Source organism: Rhineura floridana, chromosome 19, assembly GCF_030035675.1.
Source record: "Rhineura floridana isolate rRhiFlo1 chromosome 19, rRhiFlo1.hap2, whole genome shotgun sequence".
In the NCBI taxonomy this organism is placed as follows: domain Eukaryota; kingdom Metazoa; phylum Chordata; class Lepidosauria; order Squamata; family Rhineuridae; genus Rhineura; species Rhineura floridana.
Window position 1 is genome coordinate 10,685,296 of NC_084498.1, and position 16,636 is coordinate 10,701,931.

General features: G+C 45.4%; 1 protein-coding gene and 1 pseudogene across 1 annotated transcript in view; one reads left to right on the forward strand and one right to left on the reverse strand.

Annotated features, from left to right (window-relative positions):
* TMEM132B (transmembrane protein 132B) overlaps positions 1–16,636 on the forward strand; it is a 592,456-nt gene that overhangs the window by 163,586 nt on the left and 412,234 nt on the right. The gene's annotated exons all lie outside the window — the stretch shown is intronic.
* On the reverse strand, positions 12,106–14,826 carry LOC133373450 (coiled-coil domain-containing protein 85B-like; annotated as a pseudogene).

Sequence of the window (16,636 nt, forward strand, 5' to 3'; positions counted from 1 at the left end):
TCTAGACTTGATTTTTGCCACTGGAATGGGGGAAGGTGATCTGGGAGTGAGGAATCTTACATCTATTCCTTTGTCATGGACAGATCATCGCCTCTTGAGATTTAGACTCACATCGTCTTCTCCCCTCTGCAAGGGTGGAGGACCAATTAAGATGGTCCGTCCCCGGAGACTAATGAATCCTGAAGGATTTCAGAGGGCTCTGGGGGATTTTCCGGCTGATAAAACTGACGATCCTGTTGAAACTCTGGTCACTCTGTGGAATACGGAAATGACCCGGGCAGTTGACACAATCGCCCCGGTGCGCCCTCTCCATTGCAGAGCTCAATTGGCCCCTTGGTTTACCGAGGAGCTAAGAGTGATGAAGCAAGAAAGGAGACGGTTGGAGGGTAAATGGAGACGAACTCCTGACGGCTGTAATTATGCACTTGTGAAGGCCTCCACGAAACGCTATGTGAAGGCGGTGAGGATGGCGAAGAAGCAATACTTCGCTACCTCCATTCAGTCATCTTGTAACCGCCCAGCGGAACTTTATAAGGTTGTCTGGAGACTTTTACACTCTGGTTCTCCGGATGCAATATTACCATCAATAGCCCGCTGTAATGAGTTTGCGAGGCACTTCCAAGACAAGATCATAAACATCCGTCGGGACCTTGACTCCAATATTGTAACAGTTGAATCTAATGAGGTGTCCAGAACACAGTCTTGTCCTGTTTTATTGGATGAGTTTCAGTTGGTACAGCTCGAGGATGTGGACAAGGTGCTTGGACAGATACGGGCGACTACTTCTGCTCTGGACCCTTGCCCCTCGTGGCTAATAAAAGCTAGCAGAAATGGAACGGCCGGCTGGGCCAAGGAGGTAATTAATGCCTCGTTACGAGAGGGAGTGGTCCCACCTTGCCTAAAACAGGCGGTAGTGCGACCGCTCCTAAAAAAGTCCTCCTTGGACCCTGATAACTTTAACAACTATAGGCCGGTAGCAAATGTTCCATTTCTGGGCAAGGTTCTAGAGCGCGTGGTCGCTCGCCAACTCCAGGCCCTCTTGGATGAAACTGATTATCTGGATCCATTTCAATCCGGCTTTCGGCCGGGGTTTGGTACAGAAACAGCCTTGGTCGCCCTGTATGATGACCTCTGTCGGGAGAAAGACAGAGGGAGTGTAACTCTGTTGGTTCTCCTTGATCTCTCAGCAGCTTTTGATACCATCGACCATGGTATCCTTCTGGGGCGACTCGCGGAGTTAGGAGTTGGAGGCACTGCTTGGCGGTGGCTGTGCTCCTATCTTGAGAATCGTCTCCAGAAGGTGACGCTTGGGGAACACTACTCGAGTCCCTGGGTGCTCCAGTATGGGGTCCTGCAGGGCTCAGTTCTGTCCCCCATGCTTTTTAATATCTATATGAAGCCGCTGGGTGAGGTCATCAGGAGTTATGGAGTGCGTTTCCAGCAATATGCTGATGATACGCAGCTCTATTTCTCCTTTTCATCTTCTTCAGGCGAGGCTGTTGCTGTACTGAACCGCTGCCTGGCCGTGATAATGGACTGGATGAGAGCAAACAAACTGAAGCTCAATCCTGACAAGACTGAGATGCTGCTAGTTGGGGGGCCCTCTGCTCAGATGGTTGATGTCAGACCTGTCCTAGATGGGGTTACACTCCCCCTAAAGGAACAGGTCCATAGTTTGGGGATCTTATTAGATCCGCTTCTGTCACTTGAGGCCCAGGTAGCCTCGGTGGCACGAAATGCGTTCTACCAGCTTCAGCTGGTAGCCCAACTACAACCCTATCTGGACAGGGAGAACCTAGCCTCAGTTATTCACGCTTTGGTAACCTCTAGATTGGATTACTGTAATGCTCTCTACGTAGGGTTACCTTTGAAAACGATTCGGAAACTTCAGCTAGTGCAGAATGCTGCGGCCAGAGTTCTTACTGGGACGAAGAAATTCAACCACATAACACCTATTCTGGCCCAACTGCACTGGCTTCCAATATGTTTCCGGGCCAGATTCAAAGTGTTGGTCCTTACCTATAAAGCCCTTAACGGCACTGGACTGCAATATCTGATGGAACGCCTCTCCTGCTATGTTCCTACCCGTTCACTCCGCTCGACGTCTAAGGCCCTTCTCCGGGTCCCAACGCATACAGAGGCCCCGAGAACAGTAACAAGATCTAGGGCCGTTTCAGTGATGGCCCCCGAATTATGGAATGCCCTCCCAGATGAGATATGCCTGGCGCCTTCTCTGTCATCTTTTCGGCGCCAGGTAAAAACCCACCTCTTCACCCAGGCATTTTAAAGTATTTAAGCTTTTAATCTTATTTTTTGAGTTTTCTTTCACTTTGTTTATATAATGTTTATATTGTCTGCGCAATACACACTTGCTGTATTTTAAACATTGTGGTTTTATCATGTTGTACACCGCCCTGGGAGCTGCTAGCTACAGGGCGGTTTAGAAATGCAACTAACTAACTAACTAAATAAATAAAATACCAGACCTGGATATGGCTGTGGTTGCCCCACATCCCTGCCCTGTCTCTGACATGCTGTCTGTTCCTCACCCTGTGCTCAAAATGGCCTTTTCTGAACTCATTTACATTCCATGTTACGTGTCTGCCCCCTCTTCTCCATTACTGTTCTTATGTTTGATTACTTTCTAGTGGAGCTGGCCGATGGTTTTTCGCCTTCCCTCTGGATCTTGACGTAACTGCTGTTAGCATAACAGGTGATTTAATAGGAGCTGCATCATACATAGCTTGATTAGCATCTCATTTTTCACCACTTCTGCACTCAGATTTGTGCAGTGGTTTTGAATCTTTGAATGGATGGTGAGGGGTGTGTGTGTGACAGTTGCCTCTTCCGGGATGAACGATGGCTTTTTTAGATGTTCCTATGGCCTTGTAAAAATGCTGCTAAATGCAGATACTGCATTTATTTGCAGGCAGCATCTGGGATGAAGCTCACCCTATTGCTTGTGCTTTATGGCATGCTGTGTGAGCGCTCAGAGGAACTTTGTGCATCGTTTGCCATGATTTATGGAGGGTTGGGATCTCCTGCCTGGTGCCCAAGAGATAGCCTGAATTGCAGTCACCAGAACAAACTGAAAATGGAAAAGGATTATACATTTTATGTATGATCTTGTAAATCAACCCTTGAGAGAGAGAGAGGCAAAACTCCTGGGCGATAAGAGAAGGCAAAGACAATACACAGTATAACATCAACACTTAAACATTTTTGAGTGCGGTGATTGAATTCTAGGAACATAAGAATCTGCCTTACACTGAGTCAGACCATTGGGCCATCTTGCTCATTACTGCCAACGTTGACTGGCAGCTGCTCTCTCAGGGTTTCAGGCAGGGATCTCTCCCAGCCCTACCTGGAGATGCAGGTGATTGAAGCTGGGGCCTTTTGCAGGCAAGGCAGATGCTGTGCCGCTGAGCTATGGCCCTTCCCCAGTGTTTGCTGGGTGTGGGTGTTCAAAGCATACTGGATGAAAGCTAGCCAAAAATGGACTCAGTCTCCTGCTGTTTTCTCTTAACACAGGCGTGGGGATCCTCTGGACTTTCTGATGAGACTCCTGAGACCAGTGGAGGAGGGAAACAGAGATGGAGGCAGGCAGGAGTAAGTGGAGGAGGTGTGAAGCTGTGATGAGGGGTAAAGGGAGGGGGTAGGTGGTGAGGGGAATTGGTTAGGATAGGCAGGGTTGGTGAGTGAAGCGAGCAGGGTGCAGGCCTTAGTTTCTTTAACAAAATCTTACAGAAATCAGTATTTAAATCTCTATTTATCTCCATGTATGTATTTCAAAATCTTTTTTAGCCTAAAATATATGTTTTAAAATGTATTTTGGTATGGTTTTATTTTTTCAAAGCCAAGGCCTGTATCACAAAATTCATAGATGTGCGAAATCCAATTACGTTCTGATCTGTGTGTTAGTCCTGGAGGTGTAAATTAGGTTGGTTTGCTTCAAAATGTGGACTGAATGAAATTCTTCTCCATCCCTACAGTATAGGCTCAGGACAGATACAAAAAAGTGTTTATTTATGCAACAACCAATGAACTTATGGAACTTGCCACCACAAGAGGTGGCAATGGCCAATAGCTTAGGTAGGTTTAGGTTTTGTCAAATTCATAGAGGATAAGCATCAACAGCTATTATTCATTGAGAACTAGTGTGGGGAACCTCAGGCCTGGGGGTTAGATATGGCCCTCCAGATCTCTCTATCTGGTCTTCAGAACTTTGTCCCGGTCACACTTCCTCTCATTAAGCCACAGCCCTCACCAGTCTTGCTTCACACCCTCCTTGTGTGGTTGCGTCTGGCTGGAATGCCTCTTTGAACTCTGATAATGCCTCTTGCTTACCTGCATGGAAAATGGAGGGGTGTGTGTGTAGAATCTAGCCTAATGTACAAAGGTAAAATTTACATTTGTTGCGCCACCCATCATTGGCATTTGAGTCACAGAAGGTTGCCCAGAAGGGTAGACACTCCTCAGGCTGAAAAAGTCTTGCACTCCTGATTTAGAAACCTGACATACTAGAAGTGCCTTCCATCATCTTCGGCTGGTGGCCTAGTTATGACCCTATCTGGACTGGAATAGCCTGACTTCTGTTGTCTATGCTCTGGTAACCTCTCTAGATTACTGCAATACTTTATACATAGGGCTGCCTTTGAAGACAGTTTGGAAAATGTGGCTGGTATAGAATTCAGCAGCCAGATTGCTCACTGGGGCAGGACGATATGAGCATATAACACCAATTTTGGCACAGCTCACTGGCTACCAGTTAGCTTCTAGGCTCAATTCAAAGTGCTGGTTTTTACTTATGTAACCTTATATGGCTCAGAATCTCAAGGACCACCTCTTCCCATATGAACCAACCCAGCATCTGAGGCCCTTCTTTGTGTGCCTCTTCCAAGGGAGGTGTGGAGGGTGGTGACATGAGAACGGGCCCTCTGAGTGGTGGCCCTCCACTTATGAACCAATGTCCCCAGGGAGGCATGCACAAGACTGGCTGTATACTATAGTCAGCATGGATTTTTCGCATTCCACAATATTAAATTGAAAATACCTCCCCAAGCCATTCTGATCCATCCCATAAGCTCATTTCAAAACAAAACCTTACAAAACTTATACTCCTGAACTCAGAAATGCTTGCTTAACAACCCTCTAAATTTTCATGGTGATACACAAAAGAGTCAGAGAGAATCGAGAGTTCAAAGTGTAAAAAGAGAAAAAACTCCAGACCCCCTGTTGAAATTTCTGTTGAAATTAATTAAAAATCAGCCATTTTCACAGAGGACCTGTAATCCTATTACTAATCTTGCACCATACTCTTACCTTCATCTTCTGCAGTTTAAAAGTTAAAAAAATGCCAGGCTGAATTTTGATTAATTTAAGAAATTTAGCATTGAACTCAATGATAATGTTGGGCATGCTCAGTAAGAACCAAGTGTCAGTGTTCTAAAAGCCAGACTCACAGCTGCTGGGCTTGACTAATCAGGGGGCCACACCCACACCAGACTTTGATTTCATGTGAGACAGTCATGGCTTCCCCCAGAGAATACTGGGAAGTGTCATTTGTGAAGGATGCTCAGAGGAGACTCCTATTCCCCTGACAGAGCTCCAGTGGCAGGAGTGGTTTAAGTCAGCCACTCTGATTAAAGCTCTGTGAGGGGAACAGGGCATCTCCTAGCAGCTCTCAGGACCCCTCACTAGCTACACTTCCCAGAATTCTTTGAGAGAAGCCATGACTGTCTCAAGTGAAATAAAGGTCTGGTGTGGATGTGGCCATGGACAGCTTTGGTTTATTAGTGTTGTTGTTTATTTCTACCCCGCCTTTCAGCCAAAAGGCCCTCAAGGCAGCTTACAAAAGACCCACAAATATAAAAATACATCTACATCAATAAAATACATCAATAGTTCAAAATACTTCAAAATACATCAATAAAACAATACAATTTACAATTTACAGTAGCCAATACATAAATAAATAAATGTGGGTGAGAAGAAGGATGGGCACAGGAGAAGTCCAAATAAATGAATCTTGAGGGAAAGACCTGGAGGAGAGGTCCTTTCTCCATGGCGACTGAGATGATGGGTTAGTGACGCCATGCTACTCAGAGAGGATTTTAGTCCAGCCACCACCGACTGCCCCAACCCAGATTATCAAATGGCACCAGTCTCTTCGCTCCGGGCTTGTTCCTCGGCGGCTGCAGTGGCTTCCCCTCTGGCTCCTGCGCCGCCTTCTGCCCCACCGGCGGCGGCAGTTGCTTGGGCAAGCCCGGTGTGGGCCTCAAGGGCCTCGCAGAACTGCTAGAGGCTGATGGCATGCTCCCTGTGGCTCAGGCGGGCCTCCAGCCAGCGCACTAGCATGGCGTGATGCTGAGAGAGGAGTGGCTCGGCTGGGGGAGCCTCGCGCATGTAGACTGTCTCCTTCTCCCACAGCTGGGCTTGGCAATGTCAGTGAGGAAAGCGCTGCGGGCCGGAGGAAGGCAAGGTTGAGGATGCCTACATTTGGGTGGGAGGCTACATGTGCCTGCTGTTGAATAAAAAGGTGGGGGAAATCCTGAAAAGGAACAATACAACAATGTTTTCCTTTTGGAAATGAAAGGGGCTTCCCCTCTGCCCAGTGACCACCCTCCCAATCTCCTCCCCTCTCCTCCCTGCCCCTTCCTGTTCTCCTTCTCCACCCTCCCTTCCCCTTGGTCAGTTTCACCTATCCTACGCATGATTGCACAGGAGTAAATCCCACTGAACTCAAAAAGCACTCAAATGATCAAACCTGCCCTCCTCTCCTCCTCCTCCTATCCCCTCCTTCTTACCTCTGCCTTCACCCCTCCCTTCCTCTCCCCCATTCCCTTCTGATCCCCTACTTCTCCCTCCTTCCCTTCCCCCCTCTCCCCCATGGTCAGTTTTACCTATCCTAGGACTACAACCTGGGAGACCAGGGTTCGAATCCCCACACAGCCATGAAGCTCAGTAGGTGGCCTTGGGCCAGGCACTGCCTCTCAGCCTCAGAGGAAGGCAATGGTAAACCACCTCTGAATACCGCTTACCATAAAAACCCTATTCATAGGGTCGCCATAAGTTGGAATCAACTTGAAGGCAGTCCAGTTCATTTTCAAGCAAGATTGCATGGGAGTAAATCCCATTGAACTCAATAAGTATGCAAATGATCAAACCTGCCCTCCTCCTCCCTCCCATCACCTCCTTTTTGCCCCTTCTCTCCCCTTTCTTTCACCCTTCCTCACCCCTTCCAATCCCGTCCTTCCTCCTCCCACTCCTTCTTCTCCCCTTTCCCCCTTCTTCCTTCCCTCTAATCTCCCTTCGCACTCCCCCATGGTCAGTTTTATCCATCCTAGCCATGATCGCACAGGAGTAAATCCCATTGAACTCAATAAGCATGCAAATGATCAAACCTGCCTCTCCCTTCCTCCTCCTCTCCCTTCCTCCTCCTCTCCCTTCCTCCTCCCTTCTTCCTCCCCTCCCCTCTTCCTCCCATCCCCTCTTTCTTCTTCCTCCTTCCCTGCCCACTCCAGGCTTCCCTCCCGGTGGTCAGTTTTACCTATCCTAAGCATGATTGCACGGGACTAAATCCCACTGAACTCAATAAACATGCAAATGATCAAACCTGCCCTCCCCTCACCCTCCTGCCTGCTCCCATCCCCTGTGGTCAGTTTCACCTATCCTAAGCATGATTGCAGGGGAGTAAATCCCACTGAACTCAATAAGCATTAAGTGATCAATCCATTCTCAGCAAAGTTGCACAGGATCCCAGACTAAAAAGCAGGGAAATTCACTAATAAGCAAAAAACCTTGCAGTTTAAGAACGTACCTACAGCCAACAGATACTTCTATCAAACTTTAAAATGCAGGGAAATTGGGCAGCTATAGTGAATGTACCAGGAATCCTACACAGGAAATGGATTGGACTGTGAAAGACCAACCCAAATTGTCTTTGCATTTTTACAAATTTGTAGGGCAGTACCATATCTCAGAGAGGAGGGCATTCACTATAGCTGCCCAATTTCTCTGCTTTTTAAAGTTTGATAGAAGTATCTGTTGGCTATAGGTACGTTCTTAAACTGCAGGGTTTTTTTGCCTATTAGTGAATCTATATTTAGGCACCAGGCAAAAACATTCATCTTCTCCTAGGCATTCAGGTCTTGATTTTTGCAGGTTTTCCGACATTGCAGCCTCTTTTAGGGGGTGAGTTATTCCATCTTATCTATGTATTGTGGGGTGTGGGTTTTTTTACTTTTTAGTTGTGTTAGTTTTATATTGGTTTTAATCTTTTTATTGTATGTCGCTTTGAGTTCATTTTTATGAAGAAGCATCATCATCACCATCATCACCATAATGTAACTATTTGCTCATCTAACCCAGTGTTGTCTACTCTGACTGGCAGCAACAGCCCAGTGTTGCAGGCAGACAAAGTCATTCCTGTCAGCTCTGCGTGTCTGCGTGTGCGTGTGCCACTGAGCTACAGTCTGTTTCAGTGGTGGCTAGTGGCTTCATGGCAGCTGGTGGGACAGTGGAATCTGCTCTGGATTTTGGTCTGAATTTTCAAGGAGCTGTCCATGGTAGTCCAGCACATTCTACTGCCCCACTGATGTGGCGCCACCAGCTGCCACTGCTCTGTGTAAAAGTCCTACTCTTGGGCTTCCCATAGGTATCTGCTTGGTCGCCATGAGGGCAGCATGCTAGACTAGATGGGTCATTGGTCTGATCTAGCAGGGCTCTTCCTGTGTAAGTGCATCCTCTCGTACTGTAGAGAAGCTTCTTGTACAGCAGCAGCTTCCACTTAGATTTGAACCAGTGATTGCAAAGCAGCTGCCTGTGTGTCACTGCGGAAAATATTTATTTATTTATTTGTTTCATTTAATTTAAAACATGTATGCTCCACCTTTCCAAGGTCTTTGGGGAAACCTTCAAGCCATGCTAGCTAAGCAGAGCCTCCATATTGAGGAGCAGTGTATATCTGAATTCCAGTTGCTGGCGAGAAGTTACCTGGGAGGACTGTTGTATTGTAGATCCTGTTCATAGGTTTCCTGGATGGAGCTGGTTGGCAATAGGGTGCTGGGTTTAGATATACCGTTTTGGCTCTTCCAGCAGGACAGAGCTTGTGGATTTTTGACCATCAGAGTTGACATCAGTGTTTGGCCTCTGATGTGGTATAGTCTACTTGCACAATCAAACCACCTCAGGTACCATGGGTGGAGGGACATGGGTTTTTTTTTTGTATGCTAGAGGCTTCCTCTCTTGACATATTTTTCCACACATACCATAATTTTGAGTGGAACATACTTTCAAACAAAGAGACCCCTGTTCCCAGTGTGATGTCTGAGGTGGTACAGTCCTCTGGGAGGCTTATCTCACACCAGGGAGTGGATGTGCAAATCAAGCTTGAGTACTGGGCGATGAATTTTTTATCTTGCGGTGAAAGCCAGCTCTTATTTCTTTTCTGCTCCCTTTAATGAACAGAAGCTGTCAAAGCTCGGCTGACCCCATCTCTGTGTGGAAACTGGAATATGCTTTGATTGGGGAAGGGCCATAGCTCAGAGGTGGACTCTCTGCTTTGCATGCAAAAGGTCCCAGGTTCAGTCCCCAGCATCTAGAGTTAGGGTTGATGAAAGACCTTTGTCAAAACCGTGGAGTGTCCTCTCATGTAGTCAATGTAGACAATACTGAGGAAGATGCTTGACCTGGTATATGACAAGTTTTCTTTTTTTTTTTTTTTACAATAATTTTTATTCAAATTTTCATAAAACATACAAAACAAAATCATAAAACATTCAAAGACAAAAAACAAAACAAAACAAAAATGATTAAACAAAAAAATAAAATGTTGACTTCCCATTTGTCGCAGATCAAATCAGTTATAGGTCTACAATATGTAACAATCCTGTCTCTTAAATTATATTATAAAATCACTTTCCTCCAGTAGTTATCTTAATTAATCATCAAATCTCATAAACATTACTTTATTCTTTCCACAAAAAGTCAAAGAGAGGTTTCAATTCTTTAAGAAATATATCTATCAATTTTTCTCCAAATAAACATGTCGATTAATCCATCTCGTTAATAATAATAATAATCTTATTGTCATAACCATAGTCCAAATAAACATATCGATTAATCCATCTCATCAAAATCTGTTAGGTCCAATAATTTCAATAGCCATTATTCCATTATCCCTATTAATTCCATCTTCCATCTTCAATAGTCCTGTTAAGTCCAGTAATTTCAGTGTCCAATCTTCCATTATCAGTATTCCATAATAATCTTGCTGTCATAGCCATAGTCATATAATAAGAGTCTGATGGGAATTTCCTCTATCCCAAATATTTTCTTGCCATCAATTCTGAATAAGTTGCTGAAATATTGTTGTAAAGTCATATCTCTGTTCTTCTTTTCTACAAAAAGCACTGGCTCATCTCTTGAGAGTTTTTCCATTGTCACATGGCTGCAGTTAATTCCATAGATTTTCTCTATATCAAGCTCCATCACGTCATTCCAGTCCAGAAGATTATCCAAGCCATTGATAACTTTATCTCTAATATCTTCATTAATTTCTTCAGAGATAACGTTAAATTCCAAACAGTAGATTTTATTTCTAATATCCATAAACTCCAGATCTTTTTCCAATTCCACATTTGTTCCAATCTCCAGGGCTTGTATCTTCCCTTTATTTTTTCTTTTCTCATCTCTGATCTCATTCTCCTCTCTCACAGGATCCCCTATTTCTTTAAGCTCCTGCGTCATTTTGCTCAGTTCAATTTTCAGCTCCTTACTGCCCTGTCGCAGGGTTTGTTTCGTTATCTCAATCTCATCCGTTATTTTCTGAAACATAATTACTTCCAGATTCTCAGCCACTTTCTTGATTGCCATTTTTAAAACCACGAAAACAAAACAAAACAAAAATAAAGAAGAACCACTTCTTATTTCAGCAACAATTGGGTTAATATTCCAGGCTTGATGACATCACAGTATAAACAGAGCAGCCTGCCTTATCTCTCTATGTTCAAGAATACAAAACAAATTTAGTTGCCAGCATCAAAACAGTTAGTGGCGTCGTGAAGAAGCAGATTCGTCAAACTAAAATAGACCAAAAAGAGAATAGTCCCAGACAATATAATGTTCCTCGGAATAGAAATCCCTCTTCTGTTTATATCTTTAGAATGCACTTCCAGGACAGCTTTTTGCAATAGAAACAGAGATAAGCTGTTAATTTCGTGAATAACAGAGAAGAGTTATAGCTCACCCAGAAGTTCTTAAAGCTGATTCATTTGACAAATCTCTTTTTGCTGCAACAATTTAAACCAAGTAAAAAAAAAATAGAAAGAAGGGTGCTTGCCTGTTAGTCCGTTTTCTCTTTGAAGAAAAGATAAACATATCGCATTAATCAGATAGAGCTTGTTCGGAAGTCCGTCCGGCATTGCTGGCTGGACCTTTTCTCATAAATTAATGAAATCCAGTCCTCCCAACAAAAACAGGCTTTTGAGGTTGATCTCTACGTTTCTCCCTGCCTGGGAGAAATTTCATCAGTCAAAAAAAAAATGTTCTGACTGATTTATATCTGAATAAGCTTCTTTTGAGGCGGGAGCCCGTCTCAAAAGCAGGCACAAGCGAAGTCACCCTTCCCGGAAGTCGGTATATGACAAGTTTTCTATTGTCTAATCATCATTATCATAATAAGCCAGGGACCTACGCTTAGTGCAGGCTTCCCTAACCTGGTGCCTTCCAGATGTTGTTGGACTCCAATTCCCATTAACATCAGCCAGCATGGCCAGTCAGGGATTATGTGAGTTGTAGTACATAAACATTTGGAAATCTCCAGATTGGAGGAAGCTGTTGCTGTTGTTGTTGTTGTTGTTGTCGTCTTCTTCTTTTATTTATACCCTGCCTTTCGGCCAAAGCCCCTCAAGGCGGCTTACAAAGAAAAATAAACACAAGTATAAAATGAAAGCAATACAATTTACAAAAATTAAACTAAATAACAAATAACATTATTAAGGGGGGAAAAATGTCCAGGAAAGAAACTCAGAATAAATTACATACATCCACCGCTGCCCTGCTTTGGGACTGAGATGGGTACGTGTTTCCCCAGGCATGACATCTTCAACCAGGCGGGAGAAATAGGAACAGAGGCAAACATAGTGCCCCATCCACGTTCTTTGATGCCAGGAGCATGGAGCAAAAGACGGAGAGTACGTGGGCTAGGGCAGGGTGTGCCCATCTTCCCGCATGGGGGCAAAGGAAATGAGGCATTCTCCCTGCAGGTTTAGTAGTCGGGGTGCAGGTGGGGTGGAGCTGGTCTGGGCTGCCGACGCTGCCGGTGCTGGAGCTGCCATCGCCCAGGTCGTGGGACCCACAGGGGAGACTAAGCTTCAAGAAGCTGCCACTGGGCTGGTGTTGGGCCTCACGGAGGCGCATTCCTCTTCAAGGGCCAGGCAGAGCTCCTTCAGCTCCAGGTTGTCCTTGGCCAGGCGCTCCTGGAGGCCCTCCAGGCTGGCCGGCTTGCGGAGGCAGGCGGCCACCTCGTCACGCAGCACCTGTACCGTGTGGTGCCTGAAGAGCTGCCAGTGGCACGCCAGGTGCTTGGCCTTGAGCCAGTCCTTGTAGAGGAAGCAGCACAGGTTGCGCAGGTCGTGGTTCTTGGCCTGCCACTGCCCGTTGACCGCCTTCAGCTTGCGGATCTCGTGGAGGTGCTCCTGCAGCTGCCGGTTGACGCCATCTTGTGGAGGCTTAGTAAATAATTTAGTTTAAATGGAACAGGTGTAAGGAACCATTGGCCTTCCAGATGTTGCTGAACTACAACTCCTGTCATTCCTGGCTATTGACCATGCTTGCTGGGGCTGATGAGAATTATAGTTCAGCAACATCTGGAGGGCCAAAGGTTCCCCACACCTGTAACAGATTTGAAAAAGCTTTTGGGTCTGCTAAAATGGTGCCTTGATTCATTGGGCATCGAATGATGATGATTAAAGTTCATACAAAAATGGTGCTTTGCAGACAGCATCTTAGATGAGAGTTTTCTTGTTTCAGTCTGTCTTGAATCTCCTTCGGATTTGTTTTAATTGGCTGATTCTGACCATTCCAGGCTCTTGTGCTGGACATGGAAGGGGATGAGGAACTAGCGAAGAGATCTGGGGAACCTAGAGAAGTCAGTAATGTTGGCAGTAGAGATGAGAGGAATAAGGTGCATCAAGGGAAGGAGAGAGAACAAAAGGCTGAAGTCAAGGCAGGAGTCAACTAGACCAAGGTTTTGGTTGATTTTCACTGCATGATTATACTATACAAGTGATCCACCTGTATGTGACGAGATCTCTCCCGTTAATTGGCCCAAGCACATCTTTTTTGCTTTGACATTCTTCAACTCCAACATGACAGACTGAAACACTTCCTTGCTTCTTCTTCTTGTTCTGTTTTGCTTCCTCTGAGGTTTCCTAGGAATGAAGTCTAGATTGAGCTGGCAAAATCAGCAGGTTTTTAGATTCCACTGTGGTGTGTCATGCCTTGTCAAGGGCCTCTATTAATAGCAAGCGGGTAATACAGCCTGCTGAGACGGCCCTCTTGGCCGGTATAGGGGCTTTGGAGCAGACGCGTTCAGGCTGCTCTCTGAGACTGCTGTTGTAAATAAGATGCATCCCAGTCATCCAGGATGGAGTTCACCAAGGAGGTGAAGGTACAAGCCAGAAATGCAACAAAATGTGGTAGTGAGGCATGCTGCTGTCCAGCATTTTGACCACCATGCCATTCCCCCTCCCGGCATGGTTTTCCATTTTATTCCCAACAGTTAGTCAGTATTCCATGGTCAGTGAGCATACTCAGTCATCACTGGATTGTTTATTTATTGAGATATTTCTAGACATCGCTTTTATAGAAAAACAGCAAGGCAGTATACTTACAATAAAGTCAATAAAAACACAAATAATAGCATTAATAAATACCGGTTGGAAAAAAGAAATTCACATTGCAAAGGCCTATCTGAATCACAGTTTTTAGGAGATGAGACCGAAATGATTCCTGTCGAAGCTCTACGGGCACAAGGCAGGGTCTGCTATACTAAAGCTTGGTCTCTAATAAAGGCTAATTGAACCACCAGAAGTGGCCCACCAGAGGTTCTCAGTGATCAAGGTGGAGCATGAGGAATTGGAATTGTTTAGGCTTGGTGAATTAATGTAAGAACCCTGAATCTGGCTCAGTAGTAAATTGGCAACCTGTCTCAGCAGAGGGCTAGTATGTTGCCAGTAGCCTGCTCCTGTGAGCAGTCTGCTGCTGCATTCTGCACTAGTTGTAGCTTCTGGACCAGAAAAGGGGCAGCCCCACATAAAGTACGATGTAGCCCCCCTCCTCCCAGGATTTTTGCTAAAGACCTTTTTGGAACATCAGGGCTTCCACAAGCCTGTGGATATCTCTGACGTGTGCATGAGTAGTGCTGTTTTTGGCTACTTTACCAATGACACTCACAGCCTGAATGTGGAAATTAGGAGGAATGACACAGCATGGAACAACCTGTGATGGTGAGCATACCTACTCAAGAAATGAACCCCTGGCAAAACAGGATAAATTATGCCAGTGTCAATTAACCCTACTCCAGACTCCATTCAGGAGCAGGGCTAAATTAGCTGAGCCAGCCAGAGCACGGGAAAGGGAAAACAAACCTTAAAATACAGCATGAGTTATACCACCCTTTTTGCCACTGTAACTTCATCTGAGTTGCTAGGTCACATGACCAAACTGAATGGAGTTTGGAAAAGAGGCAAGTTTCCCCCTGCCCTGTACTGCTGCCTCACTCCCCTAGAATGCCCCGTTTTCAGGACTTACCTTGTCATCCATTCAGTTGGCTGAACCCCTTCTGAGCCGACTGAGCCCCAGCTGAGCCAGGATGGAGGACTTTAGCTGGCATATCTCTGGTTGAGCCCAGATGAGGTACTTGCCTCAGCTGAGCCTCTGTTCCAAACTCTGCTCGTCCTGGTAGATTTTGGGTTTGGAATCAATAGTGAGGTAGTGTCGTTCCCAGAGGACTGCTGAGAAATAAAATAGGTGTGCTCCAGCCTCCCAGAGAAGTTGGGGCAGAAGGTAGTAGAAGGCTTGGGGGTGACTTTTACTCCCCCTTGCTTCCTCAAATGTTGAGCTGAAAGTTCAGCTTTAATTAGAACTAGGGATGGATTAGGTTAGAACTGTCAGTTTCGGGTCTCTCACTTTTTCAGTTTTCCGATCTTAAATTCAGTCCTCCCCATTTCTGTAGCAATTTGTGATTTTTCTTTAAATCCTCACGAAAATTCTCCAGCATTTTATTGTAAATTTCTCATAATGTACATATTTTTGCAAGACGTTTCTCATTATATAAAGCATTTCTGCATGTTATTTTTAGAAATATAGCCATTTTCAATGCACACTTTCCCCAACACATGCATGCTTGTAAACATTGGTTGGCAAACTGCAAAATTCGAATAAGTGCAAAATATTGAAGGTTGACTTTCTTTTGGCTCTTGTATTGATCGAAAAGTGCAAATTTGATAGATTCAGCTTGAAATGTGAACTGCATTGAATGTTTCACCCATCCTTAACTAGAACCCCTCTTCCAACTGCTGTGTATGTGGATGGGGCAAACGTGTAATGAACAAGAATGGGTACTGTGGGCATGTCTACCTATCCTCTCTCCTTCTAACCTTAGATGAGGCAGAGGGAAGGAAAGAGAAGGTCAGCCCACATCCTTCAAAAGTGAGTCCTTCCGTTCTCTTCTAGAGGGAGCCAGGAGCACTGGGTTACTCATCTGCCTCCAGGAAAGAGGAATGGCCCAGCTCAGCACACAGTTTTCAGAGTGGGTTATCTTTGTGGAGAGGGTAGTGCCTGTAGCTGTTTCCCCCTCCTTTTCTAGAAGACAACAGGGAGGGAAGCAACTGTAGATACAGCATCTGCTTTGCATGCAGAAGTCCCCAGGTTCAATCCTTGGCATCTCCAGGTAGGGCTGGGATAAGATCCCTCTCTGAAAACAGGGAACCCCAAAACATTTTGCTGCCTGAGGCAAAGGACAGGATGGCACCCCTTCCATTCCACGCAGAGACATTAGCAACTGAATCTTAGGTCATATCCATGCTATACATTTAAAGCACTCTTATGCCGCTTGGCACAGTCATGGCTTCCCCCAAAGAATCCTGGGATTGGTACTTCATTAGAGGGTCTGGGACTTAACAGCTTTGTGAGGGGGTCTCCTGACAAGTCTTTAAATGTATGGTGTGGATGTGACCTTACAACAGGTGTGGAGAACCTTTGGCCCTTCAGATGTTACTGGACTCCAATTCCCATCAGCCCGAGCAACAATGGCCAATGATGGGAGTAGTCCACCAACATCTCTAGGGCCACAAGCTCCCCTCCTCTGACCTAATGGCACTGCAAGGAAACTAGGGGTTGCATCCAATGTAGTGCTAAGTTGAAATCACTTAGTTGTGTTCCTGTTCCACTGGCAGAACATTGTTGTGCAAGGGAAAGGACAAGTATGCTACCAAAAATGTGTTGTGCACTAGATTGTATAACAATAATCAGCTGTTGTGCAACAAGCTCCAGCTAGCGCAACTGTTGCATTGGATTCCTTTGTTGCACAATGTTTAAACTCTGCCATTTCCTCATGCAAGGGCTCTCATGC